General features: G+C 43.3%; 2 protein-coding genes across 3 annotated transcripts in view; one reads left to right on the top strand and one right to left on the bottom strand.

The window, feature by feature from the left end:
- Best3 (bestrophin 3) overlaps positions 1-14,676 on the bottom strand; it is a 73,599-nt gene extending 58,923 nt beyond the window's left edge. The window contains exons 1-3 of one of the 2 annotated variants that reach the window (XM_013517531.1): positions 14,149-14,676; positions 6,888-7,015; positions 3,439-3,555 (exon numbers count right to left, since the gene is read on the bottom strand). The gene's annotated coding sequence lies outside the window, so the exon portion shown is untranslated. Of the gene's footprint in view, positions 1-3,438; positions 3,556-6,882; positions 7,016-14,148 lie in introns of both variants that reach the window. The other variant, XM_013517529.1, reaches the window with a different exon arrangement.
- Positions 14,677-14,815: 139 nt separating this feature from the next.
- Positions 14,816-15,006, top strand: part of Rab3ip (RAB3A interacting protein) — a gene marked incomplete in the record, with an annotated part of 60,106 nt that continues 59,915 nt past the window's right edge. The window contains 1 exon segment of the mRNA XM_013517540.1: positions 14,816-14,966.

Raw genomic sequence — 15,006 nt, forward strand, 5'->3', positions numbered from 1 at the left:
ATCTGAGTGGGAACAACTCATCAGCTACTGCAGTCCACTGTGTCCACCACTCTGTTCTTCTGGTGCACTTCTCTGTGGAGGCCTCTGGTACTGCCAGTAGTAACAGCATCTGCAGGTTCAAGCTGCTTCTCCCATGCTGTGAGTCAGGACTCAGTGCTGCCTGCTTCTTCCTTCTTCTTTGTTGAAGTTTCTCTCTTTTCTCTCCTTGTGGGCTTCAAGTCTCTCTTCAGATCCTTCCTTGGTCCTGGGGACCCATTTCCCTCCTTCTTTTCTTCCTCACATTGCTATATTCCAGCATCTATACACCAAATCTTAGAGAGGCTCTTTCTATGGAGCTCACCACTCTGCTATCTTCCCAGAAGCTGTAATTTCTTTGTACACCAGTTGTGTGCTACTTCCTTTCTTATTTCTCATCATTGAATGAAATAGGTTTTCTTGTCCAGCTGTTTGTAAGTTTCCAATATGGGTAAAGAACAAGGGTGAGAAGAAGCTATTTTTCATTAAGTATAGACTAACTTCTGTGTTGCTCCTTGAACAGAATGCTTCCTGTAAATATGGTTTATCTTGAGTTTCTTTGTGTGAGCTCATTTGTAGTCTTTCTCAATCAAACTGGGTACATGTGGCTTTTGTTGTTAATTGGCTTGTTCTAGTTCTTATGGCCCCATTTGCAGAGGATAATATTTTGCTAAGTCAAGGTGTGTTCCTTACCTTCAGGCACTACATATTTGCTAGTACTGTCTAGATGAGCCTTTTTGCTGCCGAGATCTGGCTCTACATTATTTTGCTGTCTTCTTTCTCCCACATAATTTCCATTCAATTTCAGTAGCTTTTGCCACCTCTTACAGATGTGTTGGAATCTGGTCAGTACCCTTGCTTGCAAAGTAATAAATGGGTTTGTGGATTATTAGGGGTGGAGGCCGTGTTTTTGTACTCTTAGCTCTTGAATGTTTTGTAAAGATAAAAAGAGAAAATAATATGCCTAGTCATGTTCATGAAGTCCTTAGAATTAGAAGTCCTGTCTAATTCATTACAATAGCAATGTACACATTTTAGGGATAAAAAGAAATCCATACTCTTGCAGCCTGTATCATCTCCTAGTGCTCTTCAAAATCACAGATTTTTAGAATAATATAAAAAGAGTCCTTCAAAATCACTGAATGAACTATGTTTATACAAATGCACTAATATATAGCCTACCAAAACTAGGGATGACTTCTATCTTTTTGGAAAATTCAGGACTTTCAGAGATAGACACCAAATTTATATTGTCCATTTACTCCTTATATATTTTATTTATTTATTTATTTTTTTTTTTGGTTTTTCTCCGGTACCGGGAACCGAACTCATGACCTTGCGCTTGCCAGGCAGGCGCTTTTGCCGCTGAGCTAAATCCCCAGCCCCCATTTACTCCTTATAAAATACCAGGCAAAGCAATATTCATATATTTCCTACACAGCTTCTAGTACTTTCATCAAGGTCATGTTCTAGAATTATCAGAATCATGTGGACCATGAGTTGGAATTATTCGCAATGAATTGGGGCAGGTGCCTGTTCCTTGAAGCCAAAGGAGCCTAGTTATTGGGCAAGAATTATTTCACACAGGGATAATGTAAGAATATTTCTGGTCCTGAAAAGTATCAACCTGAAATAGTAACAAGTTGATTAAATTTGACTATGTCAATGACAAGACAGTGATATAATGACTAAACAATTCTTGAGATGTCTGGACTAGATTCAGGCACTATATAGTTGAATTTTTAGTCCAAATTTTTATTAGTGATTTTATGATTGGTGCCAGCTTGGATTTTAGCAGTTTCATGAAAGAAAGCCATGCAGAATGAAATTAAGGACAATTTTGTGATTCATATGCCATTTCTCAAATTCGAATTAAATTCTTCTTTTCTGATAGCATAGATCCCTTTCAGGTCCATTAAATTAAATTCCTTTTGCAATGAAGTTGCACATATAGGAGGAATACTTGATAACTCAAGCACATCTTGAGATTTCCACACCAAAAGCAGCTGCAGCAATTTAAAGCATGATTCATCTTCAAAAATATGTGTCTTCTACAATTTGGACTTCATTTCTATCAAAATAGTACAGCAGCTCCTTGAAATCTGTAATTCCATTAAACTCAGGGCAACATGGCTGGTTTAAGCCTGAGATTTTCACTTCCTGAAACAAAAGCCCTTCCTTTCCCCTGTAGTTTTACATTCAGTATATTAGGATGTTTGATCAGAACAGTAAGAAAGTAGTCTCCTGGGTGCCTGCATGTTGAATAAGTCAGGCCTTTGAGAGCTCTTTAATTCCCCCAACATCTTTGACCTCAAAACATCTCTTTCCCATAACTGTGCCTTCTGACTGCATTAAAATTAAACCTCAATGCATACGTTGCTTTTTTTCTTCCAAATTGGTGATGGTTAAGAGCACAGGCATGAATAATGTTGACAACCATGAGTTCTATTCTAACACCAGGAGAAAGAGCTTTCTTATAAGGCTCAAATCACAAGCACGCCTCATGAATGATGTACACCAGAGCCCTCTTTCACTTTGAATTAATGTTGAAGCATTTCTCTCTTCTTTCCCCGGAGGAGCCCCATTTATAGTAAACATCCACACTTATACCAGACTTCTTAAATTCTTCAACAAAAAGATAGCCCTTGCAAAGCTTTTGTGTTGGAGCTAATCAAGATCAGTTAGATCACTTAGCTGGATGCTGCTGCTTTGTGATATTCTATTTTGCATGTCGGGTACCTGGAATGTCAATCTTAGAAACAAACAGTCTTAATACTGCTGGGTAAATGTGTGTAATGATGACTTTGAAGATTTTTTTTTCTAGTTGGAAATTCACTACGTGCCTTGGTCGTTTTCTTGTGTGGGACAAAATACCCAACATCTGCAATTTTAAGGGGGAGAGGGTTAGTCTGGCTCCCAACTTCCGGGCTCTCAGTTCCCGCACAGTCGGCTGCCTCCAAGACTGTAACAGCAAAGCTGCTCACTTCATGGCTTCCAGGAAGCACAGAGAGAACTGAAGGGCAGGGAAGAGAAATATGCCCTTTCAGATCACACCCTAGTGACCCTCCTCTTCCAACAAGACCACACCTCCTACCAGCTAGTTACTACATCACCTCCATGATTCAGCCATCTTCCAGAAGGCCCTACCTATGAGCATGTGAGGCCTTTGGGGGACATTCTTGAACCAAACCATAACACTATGTAAAGGAAATAAAAGAGAAGCCAGCTATTACAGAAAAGGCAACTAAGAATAACAGAGCTTTCCTCTTATTTATGAGGAAAGCATTACCCTTAGGCTGTATAGAGCACATTTTGTCCAGAGCACAGTTAATTTTTGTGAGCAGTCCATGGATACATTAATAAATGTATTCTTTGCCACTCATATATGTCTATAAATTTATCAATATACAAACATCGGTATACCTTATATTATTTAGGTCTTCTCCACACTTAGTTGCATTTAGACCATGTCATCTCTTCAGGGTGAGAGGTAAATTCAGTAGTCATGTTTTCTGCTGACTTCTTTTTCTAAAAATTTATCTTAAAGAAAAGAAGGAAAACATATTAACAAACAGACATCCATTTACAAAACAGCAGAAGAGTAACATAAGTAATACTGAATTTCAGACAAAGTGATAGAAAATTAACAATGGTTGTTGTATTACATACTGATATCTTCAAAGTGGTTTCTCAGGAAACCGAATAGAGACACGCAAGATTGATCAAATAATTAATCATTAACTGTTCCTTTCATAAAGTGAGAGAAGTCAGTAGTACAACTATGTTAGCTATCCTGTATATACATATATACATAATTTCCCCTCCTTTTCTGCTGACTTCTTCTGGAAGTTGCTGTGTATATTGCTTAGGCTTCTATAGAGGAAAAGAAATACATACAAAATTGTGTGAGGGGATTTATTAGATAGGATCACAGGTGGGAGAGACCACAATGGCTCTCTCCATGCTGGACAGCCAGAGGATCCAGTCGTGGCTGGCAGTAAGCTGGAAGCCACAGAACAAGCGGGATCAAGGATGCAGTGCTGGTCTGAGAATGAAGGCCTAGCAGCTCCCTGAAGAGCTGCTGGTGTGAGTCTAATCTGAAAGGCTGAAGAAGCTGGAATCCGATGGGCACTGGCAACAAGAGCAGCAAAAGATGCATCTGCTTAAGCTGATAGAGCTTTTCAAACACAGGCTGACTTCCTCCTCTTTTATTCTACCCAGACTGTGAAACTATTGTATGACAGCACCCACAGTCAGGGTGGATCTTCCCCTCTCAGTTCGCTGGGCTACATGCCAATCATTTCTGGAAACACCCTCACAGACACACCCACAGTTATGCTTTACTAATCTAGGCTTTTCACGATCAACAAGTCACACTGTGGTTTTGCTTTATGAATTAAAATGCTACATTACTAGCTATATTGATGGTCATAAATGTGAAATACTAATTTTGCATTTTACATTTTATTAAAGGGCTTAGCTTTATTTAATGCTTTCCCCCTTGAATTTAACTTTATTTGGTATAACATTTTTGCTACTGGCTTCCCTGTGGTTGGTAGACTTTTGCCTATTCCTTTATTTCTCATCTTTCTAAATTACTTTGTTTTCACTGTATCATACACACTTGCACACACATATGTAGCATTTGCAGGTCTATTCACAACATATTTTAGATGTACTGTTTTGAAGTGTTATAATAATACAGTGCGAATGCATAGACTGGTATTCCAAAGATTGGGATTTCAGATCCAGGCCTGGCACATTTTAGTTCTGTGACTCTGGATAAACCACTTCCTCTGTTGGGGCCTCAGTATCCTTATTTGTGAAAATAGGTGGTGAGGTATAATTTAAAGGTGTTCCCCATCTCTGATATTTTATGATTGTGTAATTACTTTCAGAGATTTCATATCATTCTTAGGATCATTACTAATCATACCCAACATCTTCCCTTGCATGTAGATTTTACTTTTTGAAACAAATAAAATTTATCAGAGCTAACATTTATCAGGTTAATATCATACATGGCAAATGCAGATGATACTGTCTTTAAAACTTGGAATTATAATTGGCTTCTTCCCCATCTTTATTTATATATATTAAGCTTTAAATAGTGGAAAATCCAACACAAACTGGCTGTCTTGGTTACTTTTCTCTCGTTGCTGAGACAAAATACCTAACGCCAAAATTAAGGAAGGAAAGGTTTATTTCGCTTACAGTTTGTAGAGTTTTCAGTCCATACTTGGCAGGTTACAAAGCAGAGTGGCACATGGCAGAGGGCTACAGCTCATGGCAGCAGAGCACAGCAAAAGCAACAAACACAAAAAGCCAGGAATGGCCTCAAGCAGCCTCTTCCTCTCCCTTACATATGCAAACTATCCACCCCAGGGCAGGTGCAGCTCTCACACCCATAATCAATCAAACTCTAAAAGCTTGCCCCAGGACCACACGAGGCTTTGAGGGGACACCCAGACACAAACCATAACACTGGCTTAAGCAAAGAGAAAATGATTGGTTCATATATACAAAAAGTGCAGATTTTGGCTTCAGGCACAGTTTGATTCAGCAACACAAATGATGTCATTAGAAAGCACACTTGACTATCTTATCTCACTAAGCTGCCTGCTCCATTTGGCTTCATTCTTAGGCACATTCTGTTTTGGATATTAACATCACTGCCAACAGTTCAAAGCTCATCTTTGTTCTTCTCCGAAACTCTCATAGAAAGTGAAATTCACTTTTCCTGACAACTGCAAGAGTCTCAGAAATGATTCTTATTGGCCATCTCTTAGCCATTTGCTTATCACTGAGTCAATCATAAAGATCAAGAGGATGCTCTGATTGGTTAAGCCTGGGTCATAGCTCACCCTTGGAGTGAAGGAAATTCAGTTGCACTTGAATCATATGGCCTGCACATGGTAGAACAATGCTTCTCCAAATAAAATCATTGTACTGATGGCAAAAATATATAATGGAGATTGAGGTGGAGGAGAGATGTAACTACTTTATTGGACAAATAATTGAAATATTTCCTCTTTCCTGTTTTAGCTGCAATATGGCATTTACTATCTCATAGTATAGCATCCTGATTTCCTTCCTTCCAGTCATTCTTCTCTCAAAAACATTTTAGGCATTGCCATCACATTAATCTCCCTGAGGCCTTGTCATGATCATTTCAGTCTTTAGCTCAAACTCTTTCAGTAATTCTATTCTATCAAAATACACATTCTTCATTCTGGCACTTATGATCTTTCCATAATCTGACTTTTGTATAACTGTTCATGGTTATCTACCTACCTGCACTTGTTCCACGTACCAACTAACCTGAATTGCTCTCAACTAATTCTTATTTCAGATGATGAGGCAGATGCTGCTGTTATCTCCGGTATCCTGTGGTCTCCTTCCTTTTAGTGCTAGAACCATTGATTTTTTAGGGGTGCATGGCTACCCAGTAGAGACTATACTTAACCAGGAGGGTTTAAGCGTAGTTATATATGCAACTTCTGCAAATATCCTTAAGAGGTATGTTCCTTTCTGTTATTTTTTCCTGGCTGGAAAAGGATTATGATGGGTGGACCTTGAGCAGCTATAATGAATCATGAAGTAGAAGCTGCATATTCAGGATAGTAAAGCTACATGATAGAAAGAGTTTCTGTTAATCAGAAAGCAACAATACCTGGACTGCCTACACTTGCAGGGGAGGAATAAACTTTATTTTATTTAAACTATGTTACTTTGAGGTTTTAACTGCTATAGAAATCAATCCTTCCCTGAAAATCTTTTGTTTAGGATAGCTTTTTGGTTGCCAGTATCAGGAATTCATTCAAAGCAAATAGGTAGAGTTGTTTTAGGAATAGAAAGATCTCTCACAGAACCTGTATGAAGGAATGAAGACTCAGGAATAGACTGGAAACTCAGAAATAAAATGCTCTGCAGAAGATAGGGAATCCTCTCATTGTATCTCATCTTTCCTTTTGCTTCTTGCTGGAGATTATTTCTATACCTGGGGTAGAGAAACAACAAACAAGTATTTGTTTAATGAGTGGCAGTTTACATGTGAAAGAGATAAGTAAGTGAGATAAGAAGATAATTCATAAAACATTTTCTTATATGTATATAGTTTGTTAAGGTGATTTTTTAAAAGGCCACCATACCTTTTTAAGAGTGTAAGCCCTCTGTTAATTCTTTCTAAGCCCTCCATTTTTTTATTTGTTTATTCTAATATCACAGAAGGGGCCAAATATGCAAAGCTGTCTATAATTGATCTAATGAAAGATGTTATAAAGACTGCTCCCCCCCCCCCCCCGTATGTGCTAGGAATTGAACTCAGGACCTCAAGCTTACTAAGTATATGCTCCACCCTTAAGCTACATACCCAGCCTCTAGCACCGTTTCTGTTCAGGTGTTACAAAAGCAAATCTTTATGGGAATGAAAGCTGTAGCCCACAAGTAACTATTCTAATAGCCAAGAAAGTGATAGATTATTGTTGAAACAATATCTATGTTTTTCATTTTTATGTTTTTCTTTTTACTATTTGGGTTCCCGATCTTACCTAGTTTGTGCTCCTAGGGTTTTTTATGTTCTTGCCAGCTCATTGGTATGTTTGACAAAATGTTTTATACATTCTGCCCAGTACCTTTGGTTGCTTTGGGTGCGGGAGTCTGTCAGTCTCTAGTCTGCCACACTGCTGGATATGAAAATCCAGTATGCTTTTCAAAGCCCTTCACTGGTTTGTAAAGTATTAACCTGCATTGCAAAGACCAGGACCCTAACTCTGGTGGTCTAGGCTCCCTGCCTGTAAATATGAAGAATAGCTACCTTTTCACCTGTGTCAAGCTAGTTTTTGTAAAGGACTCTGTTATGGTTTATGTCTGGATGTCCCTCCTGACGCCGCCCTGAGGCCTCATGCATTCATAGGAGGGACTTTTGGGAGGTGATTGGTCATAGGGGTATGACAGTCATCAGTGAACTAGTCCACTCAGGAGTTTATAGCTAAGTGTGATGTTGGAAGGTAAAGCCTGTTTGGAAAAGATAGGTCATTAGGGGCATGACCTGGAAGGGTCTATTTCTCTCCATTGTCCCTCGATTTCTCTCCCTCTCTCTCTCTCTCTCTCTCTCTCTCTCACTGTTTCCTACTCTCATGCTATGAGCTGCTTCTCCTCTGTCATGCCATCCTGCCATGGAGCCAGCTAACTGTGGGCTAAAATTTCTACAAACTAGAAGTTCAAACCAAAATAGACTCTTGCTCATGAGAGTTGTGGTGTTGGGTACTGTGTCCCACTGATGAGGGAAGTAACTAAGACAGATTTTGGTCTTAGTTACTAAGACAGAGAAGTAAGGTCATTACTGTGACTGCCTGGTCATATGGTTCACAACCTTTTAGAACTGGGTAACTGGAGGAGTTTGGAAAGCTTTGAAGAAGCTTGCTGGAGAATTAGCCCTAGAATCCTATTCTATTCAATCCAATCCTATTCAACCAAGCTTAATGGCAGATTCTGGTCAGAGCTCAGAAGAACAGAACACTGACAAAAAGGCAGTCAGAAAAGACCAGGCTCAGGAGATTTCAGTTGGGAACAAGGACTCCATTACTAGTTGGATGCCAGGGCAGGTCTGTTGTGCTTTAGCAGAACATTTGTCTACATTTTGTTTCTATCCTGAGAGTTAAGGGAGATGAAGATTAAGCCCAGAAAACCAATTAATCTCTCTGAGGAAATTTTAAGGCAGTCTAATATTGGCAGGAGTATTGTTGGGGGCTTTTAGCCAGCTCTATCTTGAGATTCAAGAGCAAAAGACAAAGTTGCATGATTTAATAAGTTTTGAATTTGGCCAGAAAGGAAGCTCCTATAAAGTTGAGGCCTGCAAAGATGATGCAGAAGAGAGCCTGACCGCTAAAAAGAGTAGTATTAAAAAGAAGCCAAGTATTTTACACCAAGACAGTAAGAAAAATGCCTTAAGGGAATGTGAAGAACCAGCAAGGCCCCACAGTTTGCAGGCCCAAAATTATAAAAGAGAAGGACTTTGCTTTGAGAAGAGAGCCCCAGAGCCCTCTGTTGGAGGAGGGTCACCTAGGAAATTGATTCCTTGGTACTCAGTTGACCACGCTCAGCCATCCAGGCACGTGGAGCCCTGTGCAGCTTTGACACAAAAGGACTCAGCTATTTTAAAGTGTCTGACAGGTGGCAGCAGACGATGTGGTACATGCAGGATGCAAGAGTCGTAGGGTCATTTCTTTCTTTCTTTCTTTCTTTCTTTCTTTCTTTCTTTCTTTATTTTTTTTTTTTGGTTTTTCTCCGGTACCGGGAACCGAACTCATGACCTTGCGCTTGCCAGGCAGGCGCTTTGCCGCTGAGCTAAATCCCCAGCCCCCGTAGGGTCATTTCTTACCTTTCTTGTTGCTGGGACAAAATACCTGACACCCACGAGTTTATGTTAGCTTACAGTTTGTTGAGGTTTCAGCCCATAGTTGGCTGGCTCCAAGCAGGGAAGAATGGAAGAAGGGCATGGTAGAGGAGAAGTCCATGGAAGGGAAGGCAGGAAATGGAGCAGCAACCTCTCTTTCCCTTTTACGGGCTACAAGCTTTTGGGTGATGCCATCCACACCTAGAACTATGATAGATCAATCAATGGACTCATTTGGTTATCACACAGCCTCAGTTCATATTCACATACCCAAAATCTAGCCACCTCTGAAAGCTCCACTGATGAGAGCATGCGGCTTGGGGAGATGGGATGTCTAGATACAAGCCATAACAGTCAGGGAGGCCTCCACCCAGACTTCAGAAAATGGCCTAGGAGGTCAGGGAGTGTGCCATGAGTGGGCAGTGTGTGAAACTGTAAGAGTGAAGCCAAAAGTAGGGACCCCCAGCATGTTGGAAAAGCCAGGAACACGAATGTCTGAGGAAAGGCATAAGGAGTGAGCAAAGCTGGTCTGAGGGAAGTCATGAGGGCTACAGTGACCACCAGCAGTGTTGGAGGGGCAGGGTCGCACAGGCCCTTTGGAGTTCACATGTGTTATGGTTTGTGTCTGGGTGTTCCCCCAAAGCCTCATGCAGTCATGGGGCAGGTTTTTAGAGTTTGATTGTTTATGGGTGTGAGAGCTGCACCCACCTGGGGTGGACAGTTTGCATATGTAAGGGAGAGGAACAGGCTGCTTGCAGCCATTCCTGGCTTTTGTGCTTGTTGTTTTGCTGTGTTCTGCTGCCATGAGCTGTAGCCCTCTGCCATGTGCCACTCTGCCTTGTAACCTGCCAAGTAAGGACTAAAACCTCCACAAACTGTAAGCAAAATAAACCTTTCCTTCCTTAATTTTGGGCATCAGGTATTTTGTCCCAGCAACGAGAGAAAAATAACCGAGACAGAATTTAGCACCAGAGGAGTGGGGTCCTTGCTGTGACTATACCTGACCATGTGGTTCAAGAGCCTTGGGAAATGGCTTGTGGGAAGTGTTCGGAAAGGTTCAGAGATGTCACCTGAAAGAGAAGCACTAGAACGCCTTCAGCTGTTCTGTCTGGGAGATTCTGGTCAGAGCTCCGAAGACCAGAAGGCTATTAGAAATCCTTCAGGTAAAGACCAGGTTCAGGAGGTTTCTGTTGGGAAGAAGGACTCCATTGGTTGTTGGACTCCAGACCATGTATGTTATGGCTTGGCAGAAAGTTTGTCTGCATTTTGCTCACGTCCAGAGACTTTGCCTAAGACTGAGATTAAGGGCTGCAGCGGACTGGTTAATCTGGCAAAAGAAATTTCAAGGCAGTCAGATGTTGGGGAAGTGGCATGGCTATTGTTGGGGGCTTTTAGCCAGATTTATAGTGAGAATCAAGCACAAAGAGCCCAGCAAGGTGATTTAAAATGTTGTGAGTTTTGCCAGAAAAGAAGCTCCCGTAAAACTGTGGACTGCAAAGGTAGAGCTGAGGAGATCTCCATTGCTGAGAAGGAGCAAGAGAATGAAAAAGATGGCCTGAGGGCATCACAAGCAGCAAGTCTCCACCCTTTGCAGCCTCAAAACTGCAAAGGTGACAGACGTTGCCTTGAGAAGAAAGCTGCTGAGCGCCATGTTCCAGAATGGTGGCGGCAGCTGCACCAGGTTCCAGAACGGCAGCAGCATAGAGAATCTGCTCCTCAGAATTGGATTCAGAGTGCCCAGCGATCCAGGCACTCCACCCCTATGGCCAAGAGAGAGGAAAGATCGGCTACTGCTCCAGGTGGCAGCAGACCTTGGCATCATCCCCATGGCCCTGGCTTTAGGTGCATGGAGAATGCAAGAGTTCTGAGGTTAAAGAAGCTTCCACCCAGATTTCAGAAGGCCTGGGAGGCCAGGCAGTGTGCCCCTGAGAGGGCAGTGTGTGAAGCTGTGAGTGTGAAGCAAAAGGTGTACTGGAGACCTCAGAAGTTTAGAAAAGCCAGGACAGTGGATCATCTAAGGAAAGCTGCAAGGAGGGAGCAAAGCGGGCCTAAGAGAGAAGCCATGGAAGCTGTAACCACCAGAAGTGCCACAGGGGTGGACTCATGCAAGCCCTTTGGAGCTCACGGTGTGCCACAGACTGCTTCAGATGCTGGTCACGGAATTACAGGACATAACATTAGCCCTGCTGGATTTTGGACTTGCTTTGTTCCCAATGCTCTGTGCCCCCGTTTGTACCTTTTGGAATTGTACTGCTTATTTTGTGCCATTGAATGTTGGAAGTGTTTAACTTTTCATTTGTACAGGGTCTCACAGCTAAGAGTTTGCCTTACATCTCGGAGACTTGGGACTTGGACTTTTCAGCAATGCTGAAACTGTTAGGACTTTGGCAACTTTTGCAGATGGACTAAATGCTGTTTGTATAAAGGGATGGGCATGAGTCTTTGGGTGGCCAGGGGTGGAATGTTATGGTTTGTGTCTGGGTGTCCCCCCAAAGCCTCATGCGGTCATGGGGCAGGCTTTTAGAGTTTGACTGTTTATGGGTGTGAGAGCTGCACCCACCCTGGGGTGGATAGTTTGCATATGTAAGGGAGAGGAAGAGGCTGCTTACCACCATTCCTCTCTTTTGTTTTTTGTTGCTTTGGCTGTGTTCTGCCACTATGAGCTGTAGCCCTCTGCCATGTGCCACTCTGCCTTGTTTTTTTTTTGTTTTGTTTTTTTTTTTTTTTTTTTTTTTTGGTTTTTCTCCGGTACCAGGAACCGAACTCACGACCTTGTGCTTGCCAGACAGGCACTTTGCCGCTGAGCTAAATCCCCAGCCCCTGCCACTCTGCCTTGTAACCTGCCAAGTATGGACTAAAACCTCCACAAGCTGTGAGCGAAATAAACCTTTCCTTCCTTAATTTTGGTGTCAGGTATTTTGTCCCAGCAACGACAGAAAAGTAACCAAGACAACATCTTACCACAGACTGCCATGGGTGCTGGACATGGAACTACGAGATCTAATGTTTGCCTGCTGGATTTAGGTCTTGCTTTGGTTCTATTCTTTTCTCTCCCATTTCTCCCTTTTGGAATTGGAATGTTTACTCTGTTTGTGTGTTGGCAATGTTAAGCATTCTTCTCATTTTTACAGGGCCTCACAGCTAAGAGTTTGCTTTAAATCTCAGACTTTGGACTTGGACTTTTCAGCAATGCTGAAACTGTTAAGACTTTGACAACTCTTAGAGATGGACTAAATGCATTTTGCAAAAAGAGGTACACCTGAGTCTTTTGAGGGCTGGGGTGGAATGAAATGGTTGATAACCAGATGTCCCCCCAAAGGCTCATGGACACATACCTGGGCTTTTGGGAGGTAACTGGATCATGGGGATGTGGTACTTATCAGTGGATTTGTCCACTGATGCGTTTATAGCTAAATGTGCTGTTGGGAGGTGAAGTCTGGTTGGAAGGGGTGGGTCACTGGGGGGTGTGGCCTGGAAGGGTGTATCTCCTTCCCTCCTCCCTTTACTTCTCTCTCTGCATAAAGACAGACAAGTGTGAGAGTATGGCAAGACTAGGGAGCCCACAAAGTTTGCTGTGTGCTTATTTATTCCCTTTTGGAATTGGAATGTTTACTCTGTTTTTGTTTGTAAACACAAATTGTTATTAACATATTTGTCTCCTTATGTGTTATGGCTTGTGTCTAGATGTCCCCTGAAAGCCCTCATGTGGTCATAGGTGGGTTTTTTTTCAGAGGTGGCTCAATCTAAACTGTGTGATTGATTAGTGGTGCAATGCTAGGATTAAGGATGGGTGATTATTAAATCAGTCCACTGATTGATTTAGCATTGCCCTAACCCTGGTAGCATGGATGCAATATAAGGGACAGAAAGAGTATTGTCTTGTCTCTTCCTCATTGCTTTGCTACCTTCTACCTGCCATGAACTGTTTCTCTTCTGCAATGCCTGTCTGCCACTCCATCTTGCCTCGGAGCCAGCCCATTATGGACTGAAACCTCTACAAACTGTGAGCTAACCCATTACCCCTTTAACTTTGGGTGTCAGGTATTTTGTCACAGCAATGAGAGAAAAGTAACTAAGACACTTCGGTTAGCCCCTGGGTGGAGGGGACTGTTTGTAATGTTTTTTTTTTTTTGCCTCCACGTCTAGCAGAAGGCACCACAGATGCTAGACTGCAATAAATGTTTGATGAGTGAACGAGCAACTGAGGAAGATCATAATTTAGAGGGCAGTGAATGAGACAAAATAGATTTTAGAATTATTTGGAAGATACAATGGATAAGACATGGTAATACATAAGAGATGGAATAAAAACATAAAAACATGTTAGACTGGAATAAAACGGAAGTTTTAGTTTTCTGTTGGATTACAGGTGGATGTCAACAGTAATTAATAATAATAGCTGGTATCCACTCTGCCCTGTAGTACACTGAGTTTTTATATGTATTAAATCACTTAAATTCTCAACAACTCAATGGTTTTTTTTTTTTTTTTTTGGTTTTTCTCTGGTACCAGGAACCGAACTCACGACCTTGCGCTTGCCAGGCAGGCGCTTTTTGCCGCTGAGCTAAATCCCCAGCCCCTCAACAACTCAATGTTGTAGGTATTGTTATTTTAGTACTAATGAGGACACTGAGATGAGCGTTTAACTTGACCAGGGTCACAGAGATCGTAGGTGGCAGGTTCAAATCCAAGAATTCTGATTCCAACAGAATACACAGTAACCTGCGTTTCTTTACCTTCTGTAAGACGAGCTCAATGCATAGAATAATGGTCCTGTTCCATGTGTGTCACACAGCTTGCAGCTCTTTTAGTAAACTTTGTCTCCAAGTTTCTAAGATTGTGATGGTTTATCTCCTGTCAGGTTTCCAGGTGCGCGGTTCCGTCTGTAATTTCACTTTTCCCATGGGCAGGTCTTAAAGTGGGGTGGGAGTTGGACAGAGCAGCGCACACAAAGGCCGGGAGGCGGCAGGCCCGCGGAGGCGTTCTGGAACGCACGGCGGCCGCGGGAACGACGCGGGCGGGCTCCCGGCACGCTCGCCTCCCGTCGCGCCGGCACACGCGTTACACGGTGGGAAGGCGCGCGGCAGCCTCGCTGGGCTGCCCCCGCCCTCCAGCAGGAGAAGGCGCCTCCTCCGAGTGCCGGCCGGCCGCCGGCGCGCGAAGGCGTCGCGAGGCCGCCTTCAGCGCCCAGGAAACACCGCTCCCGCAGCCGCACGTCGTTCCAGGGAAACCGTTCTCGGAGGCACCTGGGGCCGAACCAGCCCGGCCTGGCGCCAGGGGGCGCGGAAGCGCGTCGCCCCTGCGGCCCCACTTGCCGCGGCCCCGCCCTCTCCCCGCCCCGCCCCCTGGGAACCTGCCGCTCCCGGCTCCCGGCTCCCTTCCGGCGCACGCGCAGTCCCTCTCTCCTTCGGCGGCGGCTCCCAGCGCAGTGCGCCCGCCGCGACGGAGTCGGAGGGCTCGGCCCGTGGTCTCCCGGCTCTCGCCTTTCCGGCGCGCTCCGTGCTGCTCTGCGAGCGTCCCTGAGTGCGGGCGGCAGCCGCGGCGGGTTCCTCAGGTGAGTGCGGCGGCGGGAGGGAGAGGCCGGGGCGTGGAGC

Source organism: Chinchilla lanigera, unplaced genomic scaffold (genome assembly GCF_000276665.1).
Source record: "Chinchilla lanigera isolate Chin_1 unplaced genomic scaffold, ChiLan1.0 scaffold00004, whole genome shotgun sequence".
NCBI classification, from domain to species: Eukaryota; Metazoa; Chordata; class Mammalia; order Rodentia; family Chinchillidae; genus Chinchilla; species Chinchilla lanigera.